Source organism: Schistocerca nitens, chromosome 8 (genome assembly GCF_023898315.1).
Source record: "Schistocerca nitens isolate TAMUIC-IGC-003100 chromosome 8, iqSchNite1.1, whole genome shotgun sequence".
Lineage (NCBI taxonomy): Eukaryota > Metazoa > Arthropoda > Insecta > Orthoptera > Acrididae > Schistocerca > Schistocerca nitens.
This window is the reverse complement of record NC_064621.1, coordinates 503,867,964-503,893,125: the sequence shown is the minus strand read 5'-3', so window position 1 is coordinate 503,893,125 and position 25,162 is coordinate 503,867,964.

The window sequence follows — 25,162 nt, the reverse complement described above, 5'->3', positions numbered from 1 at the left end:
TTATTGTACAATATATCGATCCTCTCGAGTGCTAGTTGCGCGGGACCTTCCGTGCGGCCCACGTGAACCCATCGATTCCATATTTGCATACAGTGGTGTGATCGCGATCAGTGCCAGCAGCAATATAGCCGTAGAAATCAGTCTTTATAGATCACGATCCTTCCCCTGTCAAATTCGGACACGTGCTGCTAAATGTTTCGAGACTTACATGGGGCATGATACGATCATCTCTCAAACAAACAACACTGCAATATAATTTCTGAATGAGAAACGCGCAGCGTTAATACAGAAGGACCTACTTTGTGCACTTGGGCTGGACGGTATTTAGTTTATGTTGCATTTACCAAATACACTAGGAGTTAAACATGTACATGTGGGAGGAAGAAAACCCTTTACCATTAAAAGCAGTCCTTGTCTGTATACAGAAACTATACAGCTCGTCACAGGGCCAAACAGATTTAGGCAACACCTGCGGAAAATTGATTGCAACGCAGATCAACAACACCTGATACTAATTTACTCACAGGAACTTCACATTAGGTTAATATCGTGGGCGGTACTAGTGCATTGTTCATTTGCCATGACCTGTCTTTAACTGAAGGCTGCCCCTGAAACCAGTGAACAATAACTACAATCACTTGTAGAATGTCGAGCGTGGCTGTTCTTGGTGGCGACTGTAGAAACATTCTGGATGCTGCCCTGAGATACGGTTGATAATCTGCTGCTGCTGTGCGATGATAGTGGCTGAGAGAAGCCGTGTGTCCGCTTATATACTTATGAGCCAAAACATTATAACTACCTACTTCAAAGAGTATTGGTCTACTTCTGGAACGTTATTCAACAGTGATTTTGTGTGCCATGGATTTGACAAGTACTTGATAGGTTTTCAGAGGCTTGTGGCACCAGATGCCTACGAACAGGTCACACCTTCCACTAATTTATGGACGGTTGACTTTTGGTGTGGAGCTGGAGCTGATGCCTCTTAGTGTCCCAGTTAGGTTTCGACGGATTAAGATAAAACGAATCTGATGGCCAGGACATCAACGTGAGTTCACTATCTTGCTACTCAAACCATAGCAGCACGATTCTTGCCTTGTGAAACAGACAATTATCCTGCTGGAAGATGCCATTGTTGTTGAGGCAGACATCAAGCATAAGGGGTTATGCGTGGTCACTAACAATGTTTACGTAATCGATTGCTGCCATGGTGCCTTCTATTACTATCGAAGATCCCATAGAAGTTCAGGTGAATGTCCCCCATAACACAATACTGCTTCCACCGGCCGGCGTCCGTGGTGCCTCGATGGCGGTGTATGTGGACACAACCACAGAACTGGTTTAACGATGAATGGGATTCATCCAACTAGGTAGTACTATATTAGTGATCCATGAACGATGATCCCGTACCTACTGCCATCATAACTGATGACGTTTTTGGGTCAATATAGGAGCAAGTAGGGGTCCTCTGTTGCACGAAACCATGTTCAACACCTGTCAGTGTTGTTAATCTGTGTTGCAATCAATTTGCGGCAGCTGTTACCTAAATCTGTTTGGCCCTCTGACGATCTCTATAATAGTTACTGTATACAGACAAGCACCTCATAACAGCAACTGTTTTTAATGGTAAAGGATTTTCTTCCTCCCACATGTACATGTTTAACCCCTGGTGTATTTGGAGAATACAACAAACGATACGCCATTGAGCACAAGTGCACGAAGTCGATCATTCTGTATATAAGAGAACATTACACTGCGTGTTTCACACTCAGAAATTACATTTCAGTGTTGTTTGTTTGAGAGATGATCGTTTCATGCCTCTTGCAAGTCTCTAAACGTTTATCATCACGTGTCTCAATGTGACAGGGGAAACATTGTGGCTTATAGAGACTGATGACTGCAGCGATATTGCTGCTGACACTGATCGCGATCACATGACTGTCGTTCATATATGGAATCTATAGGTTCACGTGGGCCACACTGAAGGCCCGACGCAACCAGCACTCGAGAGGACGGTCACATTGTGCAGTCAGCCACGTAGGATCGTACAAATGCATGACGTACCATGAGTCATGGATTTGGTGTGTTTGAAGGAACACAAGAGTCCTTAATGAAGTGTAATGAAGTCTGGAGAGTAAAGGACTGTCAACACGGTTACCATCGTTGCGGGTTCGCTTGTCGCAGCAGCAGAATGGATTGCGGACAGTGGTACGCTGAACAAAAACACTGGACACAGCAGTGACACAACGCCGTCTGTTCAGAAAAGTTCCACATCGGCATACAACGCAATAGATGGCTTGTTTGGTGTGGAAGCCATGGGGACAAAGAACGTTACCAGACTGCATTGCTCAACGTGATACTGGCCCACCGACTGGCGTACTGGTTATGTAGTGCCATTGGGTACACATAGCCGTCAGTGATTCACGTAGCCGATATTCTGTGCACTAGGCGCTACATTTCTGACAAGTTACACTGGTACCTCTTCCCTATCTTGTAGTCTCTGTGACTTTACCTTTAAAGGAAATAGGGCAAAGAACGTATACTGACATATCTGCTCCGATAGACCTCCATACAGGGAATAATAGACTTGTACCCTCACGTTCATGATCTCCAGAACTCGCATGCATTGACGACATAAGTTCATGGGTTACTGACATACAGGCATCCCACCACTCGCCAGCCGCTATGACTAGTGAACTCTGCCACAGAGTTAAACCAGCATGGAATGAAGTACCCATATTTGTAATACGAACTCGGTTCGACTCTATCCCCAGTCAGGTTGGGGCTTCTGCTTTTGCCAGTGTAGAGGACAAGGGGTTATTTTTAGGAAATATGGTGCGAAATTGTGATTTAGTGTGTTTCAGTGAGCGATGCGCCAGTCTCACGGCAAACGGCGGACAAAAGCCGGCCAGCGCGTTATGCAGGTGACACAGTTTTGCAACGAGCGTCGGTATGTGAGTACGTGCGCGGCAGCCATCAGAACGCAGCATTAGCAGAAATACGCAGGCGCGGGGCGCGTGCGGCGCGGTTGCATTAGCCAACTCATCGAGAACCTTCTAATAAACACGCCGCCGAGTAACCGGCGGATTCAGCAGCGGTCTGCACTATTTAAGGGCATCAAAGGTGGGCGTCGGCATTCGGTTCGACCGATTGGGCATTCGGTCGCTGTCACGTCTTTGTCATCAGTGACGCTGCCCCCGTGGACTGGCCGGCAGACGGCGTTGCCCGCTGCTGCACCGGCGACTCCCGGCGTCGTCACGAGCCGCTGGATCTGCAGGGGGCGAGCTGGGCTAGGCCTCGTGCCGCTATCCTCCTGATACCTGCGCAGCCACTGACCGAGCGTGGAGTCACATTCCCTGGACTGCAAGCATTAGCTCGTCTCCACTGTGACACGAGTGGTGGGGCTGAGCTACCAGAAAATGTATTGGGAGAACCAACAATAAAGAGGAAGATTGCTAAAAACAGCCAACTTCTTCTACCTAGCTATGCCTTACAACCCCGACCACGTCACCCGCTCCAATCATTCTATTACACCAGAGACTGTAGCATTATGTGTTACACGTTGTGCCCTATACACCACAAATAAGATACAGTTCTATTATAGGGCCTTCCCGCTATATCGGTGCTCTATTTTCACAATAATTAAAATTTTGTCACACGTTTTATTTTATGCTGTTGCTATTTTAAAGGCTGGCAGTATACATACGCAAGCCAAAGGCCTTACTGCAGCATTAACATTGGTTCCCGTCAGGTCACCGTATTTAAGGGCTGTCGGAACTGGCTAGCACTGCCATGCGTGACTGTCCAGATCTGCCGAGTGCTGTCGGCAAGCAGGCGCATTCAGCCCTTGTAAGGCCAGCTGAGGAGCTACTTGATTGGGCAGCAGTGACTACAGTAATGAAAGCAGAAAACAGCCGGGAGAGCAGTGTCCTGGCCACATAACCCTTCACATCCGCATCTAGTGACGCCTATCAGCTGAAGGACCGTCGGGCCTTCTCAGGCCTGCTCAGACAACGGTTAGTTTAGCACAATGAGATGACAAAAGTCATAGCATAGCGTTATTCATGCACACATATAGCGGTAGTACCGCATATGCAAGGTGTAAAGTTGCACTGCATTGGCGGAGTGTCATTTGTACTCAGATGATTTATGTGAAAAGTTTCTGATGTGATTATGGACGCAAGATGGGAATTAACATACTCTGAACGCGGGTTGGTATTTGGAGATAGACGCGTGGGACATTCCATGTCGGTAATTGTTGGGGAATTCGGTATTCCATACCCGCAGTGTCAAGTGTTTGCCAAGAACACCAAATTTCAAGCATTACCTCTCACCGTGGACAACGCAATGCCTCACGACCTTCACTTAACAACCGAGAGAAACGGCGTTTGCGTAGAGTTGATAGTGCTTACACACATGCGACACTATGTGAAACAACCGCAGAAATCAATGTGGGATGTATAAATAACTTATTGTGAGGTAACGGGCGAGTTGTGGCGCCCTGGAAATGGTTCAAATGGCTCTGAGCACTATGGGACTTAACATCTGAGGTCATCAGTGGCTCTGAGCACTATGGGACTCAACTGCTGAGGTTATTAGTCCCCTAGAACTTAGAACTAGTTAAACCTAACTAACCTAAGGACATCACAAACATCCATGCCCGAGGCAGGATTCGAACCTGCGACCGTAGCGGTCTTGCGGTTCCAGACTGCAGCGCCTTTAACCGCACGGCCACTTCGGCCGGCGGTCATCAGTCCCCTAGAACTTAGAACTACTTAAACCTAACTAACCTAAGGACATCACACACATCCATGCCCGAGGCAGGGTTCGAACCTGCTACCGTAGCGGTCTCGCGGTTCCAGACTGAAGCGCCTAGAACCGCTCGACCACACTGGCCGGCTCCCTGGAAATAATATAAGTTCAGAGTTGGCGTAGCGGCACGGGCTAGTCGGCAAGCCGGGACCTGGCAGCAAACACGTGGTGCCGAACGTTAGCCGGCCAAGAGGGGTAGGCCCATCGCGCGGTCCAGGCCGAGCACGTGGCTGGGAATTTCTTGGTGTGGCTGTGTCGATGAAAGAGACTTGTATGCCGAGAGTGGCAAAGACGGCGGACTTTGTGAAACCTTAATGGCACACATTTCACAGTTTGTATAGAAACTAACAGTAGCCAGATGAATCATGATACCTCAAAAAGAAACATGTGCATTACCATTATTTGCACGACGATTCTGATGGTGTAATCAGATTTTCAATATCATTATTAATTAAATGTTTACTATACGACTGTAAATTATGCAAGTAACGCCCAGCAACGAATTTACAAAACCTAAACGGTTCATCCGGTTTTTTCGATCGACGTGCTTTTAGAAAGCCATTAGTGTAAACCTAAATTGGTATGAATTAAAGGCTTGTAATTTGTATAGTACATGAGTTATTGGAGATCAAAGTGGCCGATTACTATCGATCGCGACAGGCCATAAGTACTCCACACTTACACGAAAAAACGGTAGCGGCGTGCTTATAAATATATGTATTCATCTGTATCTTTGTTTCTATCCGATATATGCTATTCATGAAGAAACTGGTCAAATATTTACTGTCGCGAGAGATAGAAAGCACAGACACCTTAGGCTACTGGCCTGCTTTTGCTTGCTATTCGTTTGATATATGTCTATTTAATTTGTTTATGTACTTAATAATGTGTGTTAGAGCGTGTTTATGGTCCAGCCGTAGGAATATTTATTTAATTTCAAGTTATTTAAATGTAAATTCAGTATTTCGAAAGTGTTTCGTTACGTTTGTGAATGTGCGTTATCTTGAAGACATGGCGGGAGCGCTCTAGCCACTCACAGCGCTCGTGAATGGAGAGACTGTAGGGAAATGAGGGAGAAGAATTGTTTCCGGAGAGGACACGAGGAGTTCTGAGCGCGAGGGACGGTCTCACAGGACACGGAGAGCGTCCTGGAGTACGGCGCGACGGACATACGGTCGCGGGAAGGACCTGGAGTGTGGAGCGGTTTGCGCGTTGTCACGAGAGATAGAAATACTTCAGAGTGCGGACTCGTGAGGTTTCCGAGGTTTCTACTGTGAATACGTAGTATGCGTTTAGAAGTGAATATCTCGGGAGGTATGTTGTGGCTCATAAGCAATTATGTGGAGTAGGAATCTATTGCTTCCCTGTTATTCAACTTATGTTTTATTTAAGTGCTGGACCATCGACACCATTAAGTGTTTTGCAGAAATAGAAGGCATTCTCAAAAGTACTTCTGCTATCGTATTCATCGTTTAAAGCTGTTGAACTAGTACCTGCAGATTTTATTTAATTGCCATCTTTCATTTATAAACGTATATATTACGTTCAAAATTCGCAATTGCCGAGTAATAGGAACCTTCGACCTTTCGATTCATGTGTATATTCATATTGTATACTGTAGACTCAGCTGTATTTGGCTTGTAATGCGGCAACTATGTATCCCAGCCACTAGACAACGAAACCAGCCAAAACTTTTAATATTTTACCTCTAAGTCTGAGGGTACGTAGTTGAGGGCCACCACACCATTCATTTTTTATTAGAAATCCCCCAGTATCCGTTAGGAAAATGCGGCAAAATGTGGCGTTGCTGGGCTATGGCAGCAGATGACCGACTCGAGTGTCTTTACTTACGGCAGGAAATCAACTGCCGCACATCTCCTGGGTTCGTGACCATATTTGTTGGACCATAGAAAACCGGGAAGCCGTGGCTTGATCAGATAAGTCCCGATTTCGGTAGGTAATAGCTGATAGTGGGTTTAGAGTGTGGCGCAAACCCCACGAAACCATAGACCCAAGTTGTCAATAAGGCGCTGTGCAAGCTCATGGTGGCTCCATATTGTGTGGGCTGTGTTTACAGCAATGGACTGTGTCCTGGTAATTTTCGGCTACTTGCATGACGTTTGCAGTCATTCATATACTTCCTGTTCCCAAACAACGACTCAATTTGTATGGATGACAATGCGCCTTGTCATCGGCCACAATTGTTCGCGACTGGTGTGAAGAACATTCTGGACAATTAGAGCAAATGATTTCGCCACCCAAATCGCCCAACACGAATCCCATCGACCATTTATGGGTACAATCGAGAGGTCAGTTCGTGCACAAAATCCTGCGCCACCAACGCCTTCGTAATTATAGACCGCTATAGAGGCAGTATGGTTCATTTTTGTGTGCAGGGGACTTCCAACGACTTGTTGAGCCCATGCGACGTCGACTTGTCGCGCTACGATGGGCAAAAGAGCTCCGACACGATATTAGGACGCATCCCATGACTTCTGCTATCTTAGTGTATAACACGTTATTTGTTATCTAGTATCAGTATCAACTACAAACTTATTCATATCTAACATTTGTCTTCTGTGATAAGGTCTAACATGATTTTAAATGCTAAAAAGGTTACGAATAACTGCTAATTCATAAATGACAGAATTATTTTTAGCGTGTGCTTTCTCTAGAGCTAAGTTAATTAAAATAAAGAAAACATGGTTGGAGTACACTACGGACCTAGAAAGGGAAAAACTCATGGTAAATGTGTTTTCACAGTTTTTTGGGTGAGCGAAATACGAAGAGAGGTCATCTGGAAAAAGTACTATTTGTTTACGATGATACGGTTTTGACAGAACGAAGAGACTCTTACTGATTTTCTAAAAAGAAGAGGCATGCCAGCAGACATTGCAAAAACAGTGGAATTTTATTAAGCAGATTCTTCCTGGATACTGGAGAACACATTATTAACATGTACCAAGGGTATATGATTCATTGACCTGTATCAAGGAGAGAGTAAGGATGCGCAATGCTGATCAAGCTACCTTCCTTCTGGAATAGTATAATGATCTGCATCAGTTGGGCTGACGAGAGATGGGTCACTCCCTAAAGAACTCAGATACTCAATAAAAATGTTACACAACGGATTCCAGTTAACACTATCAATAAAAGGGGTGGAGCCTGTTCAGAGTCTTGAGTGTTGACATTTTCACAATTTAATATTAACAAATTATATGGACAGATTTCATTAACTATGAATTCAAGATTTGGACCAAGTGGACACAATTTTTATTTGAATGTGTTCAGTGTGCACCGATTAATAAAGGCATTACATAGAATTTAGTTAGGCACACGACAAAGAAGATCCAACTGAAACACGAAAGTAAATTACGATAAATACTGAAATCTGACAAGAAATGGGTCGGTAGTAATAAACTCCATAAATTATTCATTCAACACAACTTAGCTGTGGATGGGTAACAGTGATTTTGTGATCATATCAGAAAGAAAATAAAATTAATCGTGCAGCCATGCCTGTGTACCCGTCGATCTGGTCACACCTATGCAAATTTATTGAAATGTTGGAAAATCCTGTCTTAGTTCCATTCTAACCAGACGATATCAAAAAACGGTTCAAATGGCTCTGAGCACTATGGGACTTAACTTCTGAGGCCGTCAGTTCCCTATAACTTAGAACTACTTATACCTAACTAACCTAAGGACATCACACACATCCATGCCCGAGGCAGGATTCGAACCTGCGACCGTAGCGGTCGCGCGGTTCCAGACTATAGTGCTTAGAACCGTTCGGCCACCCCGGCCTACCAGCCAATATCGCCAGGTATTTTCATTATAATTATTGTGTGTTACGAATGGACTGCGAATGGTAGAAATGGACAATATTGGAACCTGACTGCTAGTTCTGCTTTCCTCACAAGCAGTGAGAAGTCTGAGCATGTCATCTCTGTCTCTCTTCTCTCAACTGTCGTTATCAGGTCTCCCCCGTGAAGTCAAAAAGTGTTCTCCAGTAGCGGAAAGAGAGAAACCTTTGGTCTGTGTACGGTGTCGCCTGTACCTGCTTTGCACTGAGTCACCTCTATAGATTGTCCATCAATAAGAAAAAAGCTCGTCCAGCTGCAGCTAGTGGTGTAGTTGCTATGTTACTGTTTTTTCTCCCACTAAAAGCTCTGAGAAAATCATTCTTCAATTGTCTGCTTTTTCACCCACACTCTTCCGAGAATTTCGGACGTGCGAGTCTACATCACCGTCTCACTTCTTCATTCTACCAATCCCCTGCCTTTTCATGTACAAAAATTCAGAAGACTACCCCTGGCCTTGCACTCTGGTTGTTCTTTTGAACACCAAACATGTTTCACTCTTGCCTATGGGTGGAAATAATCTCCCACCCGTCTGGCCCTTGGCGTCTGTTTGTTACGATGCACTTTCACGTAGCGATTAAAAAACACACAGTCCAAAGTGTATGACTGCTTTTGGAAGATGCAGGAAGACAGCGATATGTTGAAATGGATGTCCTTTCAACCTGTATTCTGGGAATTCCCTGGGCAATGTACACTATCCTGTGCTAAAAGCACTTTGACGGAAAGGCCGAACCGTAAATAGCCATTTGTTTTAAAGTGGCGGTATACGCCGAAACTGCCATGTAACCTACTTTATAATGTACTGTGCACATCCAAGTCGTCAACATAGTTCATTCTTTAACGTTGCCTGAGAACTGCAGACAGCATTCACAAGTGGCAGTGATTTGACTGCTAATTACATTTTTTCTTCTTTCCTTTTATTACTGTAAGGGAGACCTGTTATTTTCTGCAACCGTCGGAGCCTCTTTTAGCTCCCTAGTGACGACATAAACTTGTTTGGGACTGGAAGCCCCCCCCCCCCCCAAACCAGGTACAGGGCACAGGAATCGGCGGTGGTCTGCATTCCATAAAAAACTGCATATTGCAAGACTATAGAAGGAATCCCTTCGGCGAGATAATATCAGAAAGCCAGGTGGCCGTTGACTGCAGGCTTGCCACCCAGGAACGTTTTTCTTAAATCCAAGTAAGAAGGCCTGTGACTGACTCATAGTAATTATTTCTGTAGAAGGTTCATTTTACTGCACATGTTTACACTCAAGGATTTTGGATGACTAGGGCTGGAAATCTGATATGTAGTGTAGTACCTTCCTTCCTACTGTCTACCACTGTTGGTTAATTGTAACAAAATCCGTGAGAGAGAGTAGGAATTGGTAAAAACTTGTTTATAAATTTATTATTCGTCAGAACTCTTAAGCTCTGTTGTTATTGGCTGGTGAGAGTCCTATGCTGGCAGAAACAGCTAAGTTTCTGAGAGCAATGTCGGGACGTACCTGCTGTAGCGAGATCGTAGTATACACTTGCTACAGTGGTGCCATCAAGGATGCACTTTACTTTAGGCAAATGCAGAGATAGTTGGTTCCAACTTAGGGTAGAATACAGAGGTTCAGCTTGGCTCAGAATTTCCAGACACTACTGCAGCCATCTTTTATACACGCACCGTTTAAGAGTGGTAACCATCAGGCATCAATGCAATCACCAAAGCGAATGGGACACAAAGCTACTTAATTTGCATGAGTGTTTAATAGCACAGTTGCAACATCTGCTGCCAACTAGTTGCACACATCATGTACTTTGGCGAATCTACTGGTGTTAGTTCTTGCTTTTCTGGGGTCTTTCTTTAAATTACTATTTACACAGTCATTGACCTTATCAGTGACGTAATTTCATATTATGGTTTCCTACCACCTTTGCCAAGGCTAAAGTTTCCGATTGCAGCCTTTCATTCACTTATTAAATGTTTATATGCTTGATTCGATAGGTGAATCATTTTGGTTGATGTCTAAAGGAAATAAACATAATTGTTACAGTGACCACTAGTTTCCTTTTGTAGCCAGACGAGTTCCTTCGGTAATATAACAATGTGAGGCGTGCTTCCCATACATTCATGCATAACTGGGCCGCCACTAGTAATTTCAATTTAATAAGGTGTTATCTATTGTGCCATATTGTTTCTCTTACACTTGCCTGATCTTATGGTGAGGTTCCCATCTGTTTAGGTCATGGGGATTGTATTTGTAACATCTTAGTAGTATGCTAAATAGTGCAACCCGATACTGCACAATTTTCTGGGGCTTTTCTTCACAGACCACTATTTTTTAACATTCAGCCACAGAAGAATACCGTGGGGCATTTTGGGTCACTTCTCCCACTAACTGCTGGCTTTTCAAGACCTCTGCTTACACAGGCAAAAACCTATATCATCACATGAACAGAAACCCAATTAAAATACAGAGAAGGAAATTAAAAATCGCTTGACCCATACAATCACTGTTGTTAAATTCTTAACTCATATAAGGACATGGTTAGTATGGACATTACTTTAGTCGATGATTAATTCAATTAGATTATAAAAAAATGAGACATGTTAGATAATGGCTTAGTAACGAACCATAAGTTTAAATAAGGTATATTAGGATATGGGCACTATGTTACTTTACCAACACATCAATCTTAAAAATCTTTCAACCTCACTTGTGGGAGCCACCCAAACTCATTCATTATCTTTGCTGCTAATGTCACTGAAGACTTATTCAGTATGTTGGTCTCTTTACAATGTTACTGACAAACTAATTTCATTTATGAATATATCCAGCTTTCAAAATCTCATTCATTTCTAATTCAAAAGGTATATCATATAAGTTAGTTTTAATTTCCATTCATTCTCTTGGAGTTTTGTACTTCTTTTAATCTATATTCCTCTCCGACTCATTCTTTCATTCAACTGATCGTTCACTTGATATGGTCATTCATTCCATTTCTCAATAATAAATATAAAGTCCACTCATACTTAATACAAACATTGTGGAGCACTTACTGCTCACAACCATCGACAGGTGTTGTCACTTATGGCTGTAAACATACATTCAGTTCTAAAACTGGGCCCAAGTAATCATAGTAGATAATACGAGAACAACAATTTATTTGCAAATGAAACAACAGATGATGGTGGTTTACAGAAAAAGAAAACATGTCAATCAACATATGACAAGGTACCTCCTTAATATGTTACTGGAAGTCAACTTCATTATTAAACAACCATAAAAAATGCTTTTATTATTACAATAATAATCTAAGAAAAACTGAGTCTAATACTAAATAAGAAAAGACATATTTGTGTAATTAATATTGTTGAATTATGCATGTAAAATTTTATCATGTGATGCCAACAACTATTGAAGGTTAAATGGGCAAATTTTATGTATACTTTCTGAAGAAACTGGAAGACATAAAGACCTGAGACTTGTACAGAATGTAGATGAAAAACTGTCTCCAAATCGCATAAAAATTGGTGATTGTATGTTATGAGTAATACTTTTCTATTCAAAAAGAAAAAATATAACTTTCTAAAGAACCTTGCAGCGTGTAAATTCATTGTAGGTGTCACTGCAGGTCCTTTTTTATCTGATTAAGCAAGAGGTAGTGAACGTTTGATGTCTTTATCAGTATTAGTTTGTGAGAAATTGTATCAGAACATCTAAAATTGTGGTTTTGAGCAAAACTGTGTTAAAGTTTTACATATAAGAAACTAATTAACATTACCACATAGACATACTTTTAAAATATTCCAGGAGTACACTGTGGCTTCTTTTCTTTGGTCTTCTGCCTAGCTTGACCTTCTTGGTAGCATTTCCTACACAAATTTCAGTGCAAAGCATGCAGTCCATGTCGATGCTTTTCAGTCCCCTTGCGATATTGATACCGTTGTTTGTTCCCAGGAGCCTTAACATATCACTCGTTTTTGACACACCAACACTGAACCACATCTTTCCACCAAGAGTTCCCAACTCCAGTGTTTATTTACTAACAGAAACAGTTTTTGATGGTATAGCCATTGACAAAATACTAATTCTCTTCCAGATTCAGTGTTTTACGATTGAGACACTTACTCAAGAGGTCATGTTGCCTAAGAGCACTGAAAAATGGTTTGACGGTATGCAGGATAGTTACTTTAATTCAATGTCTATGGTTTTAAGTGGAATCTGTAGCTAGATTTTTGAATTTTCGCCAGCTATTGGGTCCCCATACACAAATGTGATATTGTAATTTCTCATCCATTGAAATTTTATGAAAGAATATATGCCAGATATCTCTCCTTATTGCTTCTACACTGTTGCAGTTATTCCTAATTATCATACATAATAGTCCCAGACTCTATCTATTTAATCTTTTCTCAGACACCATTTAGCACCTTATTCCTAATTTCCATACCATAATTATTCTAGAGTCTGTCTATTTCAATCTTTATCAGACCCCTTAACCACCAATTTTTTTTCATTACAAATCTTCAGAAGTTGTGATCCCATTCTGTTCTGTACATCTAGTATACACTCCTGTCTATTAATATTGACTGTATACACATTTGGTTTCTCTTCTATCACTTTCTGATAAGCCTTCCCTTTTCTTTCCCCCCAGATAGCTTTCTGTATGTGGTACACTTCTTTACTGCTTAGACCTTCATGGATAACACGAAGCATCTACAAGCTTTTCACCTGAAACACAGACACTCTAGCTGACTTCAGATTCAATGTTACATTCTTCCCTCTGTTCACAACTAGCAGTTTCGCTGTTTACTTTTGTAGATTGATTTCCACGAAATCTGGGCTTCCACTCAAACTTTCTTTTCTGCTCATCCTACCTGTAACTTTTCACTTAAGCACTGCCACAAAACTCGTATACTACTTTCTTTGCGATGACAAGAATGAAACTACAGACTACGACCACTCTGGACATTTGACATTCACGATTACATAACTTCTAACCTGCCGTTCCTAATTTTCAACAGTACTGCATTTAAGTGTAGTAAACACATTTTATGCGTCAGAGTCGGCAATACCGTTTAGTATCCTTTTTTGTAGGTAAGAAGTAACAAGAACACATCACAGTGCCAATTATTTTACACATGCTTGATTATGCAGAAAAATGAGATTAAACGACACAAAGTAATAAAAATGTCAGTAAGACACAGTAAATAATTAGATAGTCATATTTTTAAAGCTGGGACTCCCGGAATAACATCGCCATCATGTTACGTAGATAAATGTGTTCTAGGGCAAAGGGAAAGAAAGCAAGGTTTTGCTTGTAACTTCTCAACTACAGTGGATTATCTTCTTGCATTTTAAGAGATATTTAATTCCTGTTTCTGTAAAGACTTTTAGTAAACTCTGCTGTAGCTTAATCATTAGCGTAGCACTGTGCCGAGACTGAGGGCCGTGTGCTTTGCTTCAATACTTTCTCCTACAGTCGCAGCGAATACAGGGTGATGAGTGCATGCATATGTGTTTCATGAGCTGTTATTCCATTCTTTCGTTGGCTGGAAGATGGAACAGTGGCAAGAGTGTCTTGAATAAGGCGCAATGTAGGCACTGCCTTCTGCTTTAAGATCTAGGGTTTGTGAAAGTTTCAACAATTCGCTTTGTAGGTCTCATAAATAATCTTTCTCCGTAAAATATTGCTACAAATAATAACATTTTTAATGTTAATGCCATCGCTTCTTCCACAGACCTGAAACTACTGATCACTTGTTTCCAGATATTTGGTAAGGCTATGATTAATTTTCTTGTTGAAGTTTTTACATAGCCACAGCCCTGATCGGCATTATTACTGTCAAATAGAACGAACAAGCTCCATAGAACATAAAAATATAGAGCAACTACTCTATACTTACTTCAACATGTAAGACTGTTTGCGAAGTGAGCGGAGCTTCTCGACAGTGATGTAATGAGGAGAACGGAGAAAAGTCTCGGTTGTGTCCATAGACATTAGATCCCTACAGGTAAGACTGTTAACAAGAGACCCCTTCTCCAATTACCTGTTCATATGTCTCTTTCACACGTACAGTTTTAAGGGCCATGGAGCAAATATCTACCACCTAATACGGCATTGCTCGCAAAGATGTTACAAACACTTGAGAATGCAGGCTTTCTCGGTGAATTTCGATGATTAAATCTTCTCGAGTTGACAGACGAGTCAACGTGTTGTTCTCCAGCAACGTTTCAGCAAGTTTCTTACTTGCCACCTTCAGGTGAAATGTCGGGTTCCTCCTCCTGCTCACTGTAAATGACAACCTCCCAGAAGTTGCCTGAAAAAGAGGAGTCTTTGTCCTATGACATTTACTTCAAAATGATGGGTTAGAGGCTATAATTGGGACAAAGGAAAAACTGGACTTTCCCGAGCGAGGCAGGATAAAATAACCTGTATGTGCTAGTAGATCTAGCGATGATTCTTCTTGGTCCTGGCTCTTGGCAAACATCTATGATGCATCGCCAATCCCGGGGAGTGAAGATCGGATGGGAATTACATAGAGCTAGTAATTTTTAGAGATGATGTACTGCAGGTTTGCAGCTTCCAACCAAAGTCATATTGTTGATGGGGAAGAGGGGGTTTGGGAAAATCAGGAGGGGTAAAAGGGTATGGATGGTAAATATACGGATATGAACCATCTGGTAGCGACTCCGCAAGCATGTCCATTACCAGCTTAGCCGCTCGCGGGTTGTCCGGCAGCTGCTGGCCGGAGTGGCCGAGCGGTTAAAGGCGATACAGTCTGGAACCGCACGACCGCTACGGTCGCAGGTTCGAATCCTATCTCGGGCATGGATGTGTGTGATGTCCTTCGGTTGGTTAGGTTTAAGTAGTTCTAAGTTCTAGGGGACTTATGACCACAGCAGTTGAGTCCCATATTGCTCAGAGCCATTTTTTTTGTCCGGCAGCGGCAGGTGGTCGTGTTTGTCATATTTGGCAGCCTGCTCTTGGACCATAGCAGTGACAGCAGTGACTTGTGCTGCCTCTTCGTCGTCCTCTTCTTCTGGCTGCTGTATCACCTCCTCCATTTCCTCGAGATCCTCTCCAGCTACCTGCGTTTCCGCGTCAGCCAGAGAGCCGGTCGTCTGAGTTTCTTCATCTACCCCCTAGCTAAGAGGGGGTCGGTGCCTCTTCTTGGTGAGTTGCAAGAGTCAAGGCCTCCGTCAATTGCCACACCTGATGGCGCGCCTCTTCCAATTCTGCCCTCGGGGACGCCCTCTCCTGCGCGATGGCGGATTTAAGGGCGACAACGGCTTCGTCGGTGGCTTTCTGTAGCGACTCGCGGAAACTATAGCAGTCGTCTTCATCGCAGCGGCGCGGCCAGCTTCTCCTTCTTTGATAGGTGGGTGGGGCGGCCGCCTTGTCTTGTTGGGCCACTTCTCCGGGTTTAGCGGCCTCAGTCTTCTTATTACACTTGCGCTTGCTCCAATTCTTTATGTAGCTGCAACGACGATGGTTTGCAGCGTGTGCACCACCACAGTTAACACAATTTGGAGCAGCGTCTCGTGGCTTATTACAGTCGTGTGAATCATCTGCCTTCGCACACTTCATGCAAGCGACTGTATTGCTGCAGGACTTTGCTACATGGCCAAGCTGTTGACATTTTGCAGCATTGCTGCGTCTTCATCTTCTTCTCGCTCTTCTTTCCGCTTCGCACTTCATCCACCAGGTGCTCCAGAAGGACGGCGAGAAAGCGAGATCTTGACTTCCCCTTCCCTTTGTCTTCCTTGCCATGTCCAGCCATGCCTGCGACGTACAACAGCGACAGCGACAGCGACGATGTTAACTGCAGCGATCCCAGCTGTAGTCTCGAGTGTCGGATTCATGTCTCGTCCGGATCTTTATAGCCGCTGGATCACAGGCTTCTCTGCATCCTCGGCACCGGCCGGGCCAATCAGACATGCGCGGAATCAGCGTGGTGGCTCGGTGTGTGTGTGTGGGGGGGGGGGGGGAGGGGGGGGCGTGGCCACTGAGTTCTGGTGTCTCGTCTCGGTGCAGCCTGTTTATTCCATCCGCCGTCACCGACCTGCCTCCATTGGTGCGCTCTCGTCTCACTCTTGATAATGTTGTGTTCCACGCGTTGCTGAGTTGGAAGCCACTATCCCGACTGTCCAGGATATCACTGACCAGTATCTACACTGCCAGAAACTACACCATTAGAGCGTCCTCGCCGTGCGGTGAGACCACGAAAGTATCGTCCACGTACCAATAAAAGACCTTGGGTTTAATGCGTGCTGTTTCCAAGACAGTATCCTCAAAGTATTCCATGTTCAGATTATCGATACATGGTGCCAGTGGGGATCCCATAGCGCCTCCGTCCACCTGTTGGTAAAACGTGCGCCCACACTGGAAATACATGGCCGTACTTGCTTGGCGGAATAATTCTACTGTGTGGAAACCAAGTGACTTTGTAGATCGAAAGGTTTCTGGGACTCCATAATTAAGGAGGCAGTGGAGATACAGGTCAGTGACAACCTGGTCAATCAGGATAGTGGCTTCCAACTCAGCAGCGTGTGGAACACAACATTATCAAGAGTGAGACGAGAGCGTACCAATGGAGGCAGGTCGGTGACGGCGGATGGAATAAACAGGCCGCACCGAGACGAGACACCAGAACTCAGTGGCCACGCCCCCCCCCCCCTGCCCCCCACACACACACACACCGAGCCACCACGCTAATTCCGCGCATTGCCCGACCGTCTCCTAGGATGCAGAGAAGCCTGTGATCCAGCGGCTATAAAGATCCGGACGAGACATGAACCCGACACTCGAGACTACTGCTGGGATCGCTGCAGTTAACATCGTCGCTGTCGCTGTCGCTGTTGTACGTCGCAGGCATGGCTGGACATGGCAAGGAAGACAAAGGGAAGAGGAAGTCAAGATCTCGCATTCTCGCCGTCCTTCTGGAGCACCTGGTGGATGAAGTGCGAAGCGGAAAGAAGAGCGAGAAGAAGATGAAGAGGCAGCAATGCTGCAAAACGTCAACAGCTTGGCCATGTAGCAAAGTCCTGCAGCAATACAGTCGCTTGCATGAAGTGTGCGAAGGCAGATGATTCACACGACTGTAATAAGCCACGAGACGCTGCTCCAAATTGTGTTAACTGTGGTGGTGCACACGCTGCAAACCATCGTCGTTGCAGCTACATAAAGAATTGGAGCAAGCGCAAGTGTAATAAGAAGACTGAGGCCGCTAAACCCGGAGAAGTGGCCCAACAAGACAAGGCGGCCGCCCCACCCACCTATCAAAGAAGGAGAAGCTGGCCGCGCCGCTGCGATGAAGACGACTGCTATAGTTTCCGCGAGTCGCTACAGAAAGCCACCGACGAAGCCGTTGTCGCCCTTAAATCCGCCATCGCGCAGGAGAGGGCGTCCCCGAGGGCAGAATTGGAAGAGGCGCGCCATCAGGTGTGGCAATTGACGGAGGCCTTGACTCTTGCAACTCACCAAGAAGAGGCACCGACCCCCTCTTAGCTAGGGGGTAGATGAAGAAACTCAGACGACCGGCTCTCTGGCTGACGCGGAAACGCAGGTAGCTGGAGAGGTTCTCGAGGAAATGGAGGACGTGATACAGCAGCCAGAAGAAGAGGACGACGAAGAGGCAGCACAAGTCACTGCTGTCACTGCTGTGGTCCAAGAGCAGGCTGCCAAATATGACAAACACGACCACCTGCCGCTGCCGGACAACCTGCGAGCGGCTAAGCTGGTGATGTACATGCTTGCGGAGTCGCTGCCAGATGGTACATATCCGTATGTTTACCATCCATACCCTTTTACGCCTCCTGATGTTCCCAAACCCCCTCTTCCCCATCAGCCATTTGACTTTGGTTGGGCGCTGCAAACCTGCAGTACATCATCTCTAAAAAATACTAGCTCTATGTAATTCCCATCCGATCTTCACTCCCCGGGATTGGCGATGCATCATAGATGTTTGCCAAGAGCCAGGACCAAGAAGAATCATCAGTAGATCTACTAGCACATACAAGTTATTTTATCCTGCCTTGCTTGGGAAAGTCCAGTTTTTCCCTTGTCCCAATTATAACCTCTAACCCATTATTTTGAAATAAGTGTCATCGGACAAAGATTCCTCTTTTTCAGGCAACCTCTGGAAGGCTGTCATTTACAGTGAGCTCACTTCACCTGAAGATGGAAAGTAAAATACTTGCTGAAACGTTGCCAAAGAACAACACATTGACTCCGCTGACAACCCAAGAAGATTTTATCATGTTACAACTAGTGACATTTGATCCACATTACCACATGATCTACTGAAACAGGCACGTGACCACATCTTACTGGGCTCAGGGGTCGAAGAATCACGAAACAGCCGGTAGCCATGGATTACTAGTGGTGTACATATTAACACAATGCTGAGCAGTATATGAAGAACGGTGTATCATTTGCACAGTGGACTGAGTTGAGACACCAGCGTGATCCACTGTAAAGAGGGGGACAGCAAGCCATTTTAAATGATTGGTATGGGCATGTTAATCTTAGGACCTTTTGTGCAAAAACTGGCTATATACTGAGCATAACAGATCACTTTATATGTTACGAGGGAATGTGCCTATCCCAAATCAGCAAGTTGACATGGTGGTTCAGGTCATGGCAAAGAAGAATTGGTTGTTGAAGTTTGGTGTACCAGAAACGTCATAATTACGTCATAATTAAACATCTACGTCATCTGTTGTGTATATGTAAGTTAAGGACAAGAGCATTACATCTGGAGGTGAATGAAAGAACAGAGCAAGAACATCTGACAATAGGAAAGCTATTAAGCCTCTATATGAATAGCCAACATAACGATTATGATACACAGTTACAGTGGATTGTTGTAGTATACAATTCTAATGCCCGCAGGGGTACGGGGCTATTACCATACAAAGCAGTATGGAAATGTATCACCATTCGAAATAATCAAGAATAAAGTAGGGAAGAATGGAGAGGCAGCGAGAAATCTCACAAGAACCATGTAGGGAGTATGGAAGAGGGCATGGAAATCCAGTACAAACGCCTCTAACATCAGAAACAGATTCAGTACTGATATGAAAAACTACCTGAGTAAGGTGTATGACAGTTGGTAATGTTAACTAATCCATACACCCATAAAGAGCGTGAAGGATGAAGAGGGGCGTGTCATTAAAGTTTGCAGGTGACATCACCAGTGAGGGTGGCTATGAAGAGCATTGCATTATTGGCGCTGCTGCACACATACAACCGTGGAAGGCTATGTGCCTGATAGGACAACCACTAGAGGGTGAGGTGATTCTCGTGACATTGTCTTGATGGACGACTGTTGGATGTCGAAACTGACAAACAATGCATGGTGGTTGAGAAATGTTGTTCGGAGGTTGTATGAAGCTTACATTGGATCACATCAAGAAGCCAGAGAGGGGGTTTTATTAATTGAAATACAAGGTGACTGCCAGGAACTGTGTGTTTCTTATGACCATCCATAGGAACAGTTGAAACAGGCAGTGGACTTCGTGTCACACACTCTGAAGAAATAGAAACAGGAGTCGACAGATGCAGTAGGCAGAATGTTAAAAAATGTGTTTGGGCAGCATTCGCTGGAGAAATAAGGCAGGTGAGTGATACCCTTGTCAAAGCACTGAGGGAAGCTTAGAGTACCAGTAACCTGGTGGAAGAATATACCGCTCAGCTGACTAATCTGGATCACAGGGTGTTTAACAACATCAAGTTGTTGTGGGGTTAGCAGCTGAGCTGAACAGTTACATAAGGATGACGACCAGTTTAATGAATCGAGATCTGAACATACAAGTAATTCAGGCCAAGCTAAACCTAGTAGATATCAAATTGGCCATGGAAAGGCTTTTGTGGACTTTTGTCAATAGTGTATGGGAGTCTCCCATAGAACTGGCAGAGTTACAGGAAGGCATACACCACGTGCTACATGGAAAGCTAACATAGATCCAGTTGCTAGGCAGCCAAATATATGAGTCATAGGTTGAGCTTTCATGTATGCAGAAACGCATTATGTCTCTGGAAGAGGATACATTATTGGTGTACTACAATCGCACGTCAGTAGAGTCCAGAGCTTACCGCACTTTCCTCAAGAGCTATTACATTTTCCACGGTGTGCAAACAACGCCAGATACGAGATTTGTGCGGTACATCTGTATCCAGTAAAATGGGAGACCTTCGGATAGTTTCTGGAAGTCGGGACAAGGGAAATTTAGCTAGTAACACGAGATGGGACGAGATGTGTATTAATGCCAGCAGATGAACTGCAGTGATGCCAAAAATAACAAATCACGGTATGGTCGCCAGAGTGAACCAAGCGGTCACAGACACATAGGAGAAAGACATATGAGACAGAGTTTTTGCTAGGGATGGCATGTGCAGAAGGGTGCAGGGTGTCCAGGGGATACCCTAGCCCCACAACCTAATTTACAGAAGACAGAACCTCAGTGGATGTCCTCGGTATATGATCCAGTAGAAGTCTACATCTACATCTACATACATACTCCGCAATCCACCATATGGTGCGTGGCGGAAGGTACCTCGTACCACAACTAGCATCTTCTCTCCCTGTTTCTGTCCCAAACAGAAAGAGGGAAAACTGACTGCCTATATGACCCTGTACGAGCCCTAATCTCTCTTATCTTATCTTATCTTTGGGGTCTTTCTGCGAAATATAAGTTGGTGGCAGTAAAATTGTACTGCAGTCAGCCTCAAATGCTGGTTCTCTAAATTTCCTCAGTATCGATTCACGAAAAGAACGCCTCCTTTCCTCTAGAGACTTCCACCCGAGTTCTTGAAGCATTTCCGTAACGCTCGCGTGATGATCAAACCTACCAGTAACAAATCTAGCAGCCCACCTCTGAATTGCTTCTATGTCCTCCCTCAATCCGACTTGATAGGTATCCCAAACGCTCGAGCAGTCTCAAGAATAGGTCGTATTAGTGTTTTATAAACGGCCTCCTTTACAGATGAACCACATCTTCCCAAAATTCTACCAAAGAACCGAAGACGACTATCCGCCTTCCCTACAACTGCCATTACATGCTTGTCCCACTTGATATCGCTCTGCAATGTTACGCCCAAATATTTAATCGACGTGACTGTGTCAAGCGCTACACTACTAATGGAGTATTCAAACTTTACGGGATTCTTTTTCCTATTCCTCTGCATTAATTTACATTTATCTATATTTATAGTTAGCTTGCATTTTTTACACCAACCGCAAATCCTGTCCAAGTCATCCTGTATCCTCCTACAGTCACTCAACGACGACACCTTCCCGCACACCACAGGATCATCAGCAAACAGCCGCACATTGCTATCCACCCTATCCAAAAGATAATTTGTGTAGCTAGAAAACAACAACAGACCTACCACACTTCCCTGGGGCGCTCCAGATGATACCCTCACCTCTGATACACTCACCATCGAGGACAACGTGCTGGGTTCTGTTACATAAGAAGTCTTCGAGCCACTCACATATTTGGGAACCAATCCCATATGCTCGTACCTTAGGAGTCTCCATTGGGACACCGAGTCTAACGATTCCGGAAGTCAAGGAATATGGCATCCGTCTGATACCCTTCATCCATGGTTCGCAAGGTATCATATGAAAAAGGGAGAGTTGCGTTTCGCAGGAGCGATGCTTTCTAAAGCCGTGCTGATGCATGGGCAGCAACTTGTCTGTCTCAAGGGGATTCATTATATACGAACTGAGAATGTGGTTGGTTGGTTGGTTTGGGGAAGGAGACCAGACAGCGAGGTCATCGGTCTCATCGGATTAGGGAAGGATGGGGAAGGAAGTCGGCCGTGCCCTTTGAAAGGAACCATCCCGGCATTTGCCTGGAGCGATTTAGGGAAATCACGGAAAACCTAAATCAGGATGGCCGGACGCGGGATTGAACCGTCGTCCTCCCGAATGCGAGTCCAGTGTCTAACCACTGCGCCACCTCGCTCGGTAACTGAGAATGTGTTCGAGAATCCTGCAACAAACCGATGTTGAGGATATTGGTCTGTAATTTTGAGGCTCCGTCCTTCTACCCTTTGTAGGGAAGCAGCCTACTCACGCCATAATAAATTCACATCAGTCTTTCCATTGTGTGCCAGCCAGTCCACTGTAACTAGCTCTGACGTCATAAATGTTGCGCAATACTTTAAAAAAAATGACATGGTTCTAGCATGTCAGGAGTAATACTAAATTAATATGTGTTGAATATCAGTTCGATAACTTTAACCATTTTCGAAATTTGGACGTTTTTCTGTAAAAATCATTGGCGCAACAGAAAAGAGCTAGAGACTTAAAAATTTATATTTAGATTCCTTTTCCATAATAATTTGATTGAAACAGTACTTTGGATCTCACAAATTAAAATTTTTGTTGAAATTCATAATTTTCTGGTTTCTGTCTTAAAAATTAAGGAAGCAAGATACATTAAGTAGGCTAATAAATAAGGCTACGATGTTTATATTTAAGTAGAAAGGACATCCGCTATAATCATAAAGATGTGAGAAGTTTCAACTGAATAACTATAAAACTATAGTCATAGCGTATCTCCAAAGGGCAAGTTCAGAGCTCATCTACTGCGTGCAGTGTAATTAAATTAAATCCCTCGCCCAAAATATTGTACTTAGCCACGTCAGATTTTTATTATGATTACGTACCTGTGTGCTGAATGCACATTTAAATTGAGAGCTTCATCAGCCATCAGCAAAAGAAGCTATGATTTATTCAATAACTTAATGTGGTGCATTACTAGCCCAGCAGCTAGTCGGGAGAGCCGATTTGATCAGGCGTTTCCTTAGCCGTCCGCACCGTGGCTTTATATATAAGAACGCTGCGCGAGGAAAAAAGGCCCCAGTTCTCTCCAGACGCTGAATAGCACACCATCTGTGTCGGGAGTCGCGTCGCGTCGGTATCATTGCTATAAACAGCCTCGGATGCCGTATTAAGTTACTCGGGATACGCATAACCATGAAATCATTTTAGAGTGAGGTGTTAATTCTGGGATGACTTTAATTATCTATCTTCAGTTTGCGTAAGTGGTATTTTCACGTGCCGCCGTGGGACAAACATTCTACCATTATTTAGCGTGGCGTTTGATGAACATTATCATCAAATTATGGCGAGCATTCATTTAAATATTTAATTTGGACAGTTATTTAGCGTGGCGTTTGATGAACATTATCATCAAATTATGGCGAGCTTTCATTTAAATATTTAATCTGGACAGTTATTTAGCGTGGCGTTTGATGAACATTATCATCAAACTATGGCGAGCATTCATTTAAATATTTAATTTGGACAGTGATAGTGGCATCAGCACATTAGACTCTGAACTGCTCTGTTAGTCAGATCGTGTGGATTCTTTTTTTTTATCTGTGACTTTCAGAATATAGAGAACGTTTTTTTTTTTCACGATCGTATTTGATTATAAATCCCAGACAATCTCCTAATTCCTCAGAGCTATAAGCTGTAGCTATAAGTGTATTTCTCAGATGAAGTGGGCACTAGGAATTCTAATTGCAGACTTCACGTTTTGCTAATCACTTTCTGGTTGCCAATATTGTAGTTAGAGAGCCAGTGTTGAGAACGGCAAAAGACAGCATAAATAATAGGAACATTATATAACAAAATAAATTTCCACCCGCCGCCCTACAAATGGTGCATCGGCCGGGAAACACTGCTGACTGAGTAAAGTGAAAGTGATTTTTAAATATTTGGATTCGCGGGTGAGATGCGACACGCAACTGAGTAATAGAACAGTGAAAGTGTTACGTGTGCATGTGGATGACGCAATTGGATTAACAACGCATCTGGATTGACAGAGCTGGCACTGAGTCTAGCGGCGCTGCCGGCATCGAGAGAAGCCAGTTTCGCCGCACCGCAGTCATCCGCTGGAGCAACCGAAGCCGCGCCTGCAGTTGCGGGCCACGCAAACACACAACAGCCGTTGGAGTGCCGTCTGCAGTTCAACGCGCTGCGTCGCATCAGTAATCCTGGTACTCCGCACCGGCAACGCCATACGTCGTGCAGAAGGAACCAAGTTAAGTGAAAAGCTGTTAAAAATTATACTGACCTGCACTGAAAGACTGTCGGAAATGGAACTGCCAGAAGAAACCGAGGTTAAACTTAAATCAGAACCTATGTCTGTTGAGGGAACTGTAAATCCAGACAACGGTTCAAGTGTGAATATGCATGAAAGTAGTAACGTTAAAGTGAAATATGAAGTATTGTCTCCTGACAGTAGTGTGGGAAGGGGCAATGATTAAATAATAGAGACCCCTGTAGTAAAACAGAAATCAGAAATTGTTAATTTATTGGATGATAGTTTCTCTGTTGAATTAAAAATGAAACAGTCATCAGAGGTGGTAGAGTTTAAAAAGGATAAGTTAGATATGACTGATCAATCAGAAGTTTCATTTAGTTTTGATGATTCTGGTATTGGAGCTAGTTTTTCGTCACCTGCGTGTGATAAAAAGCCAGCTTGTGA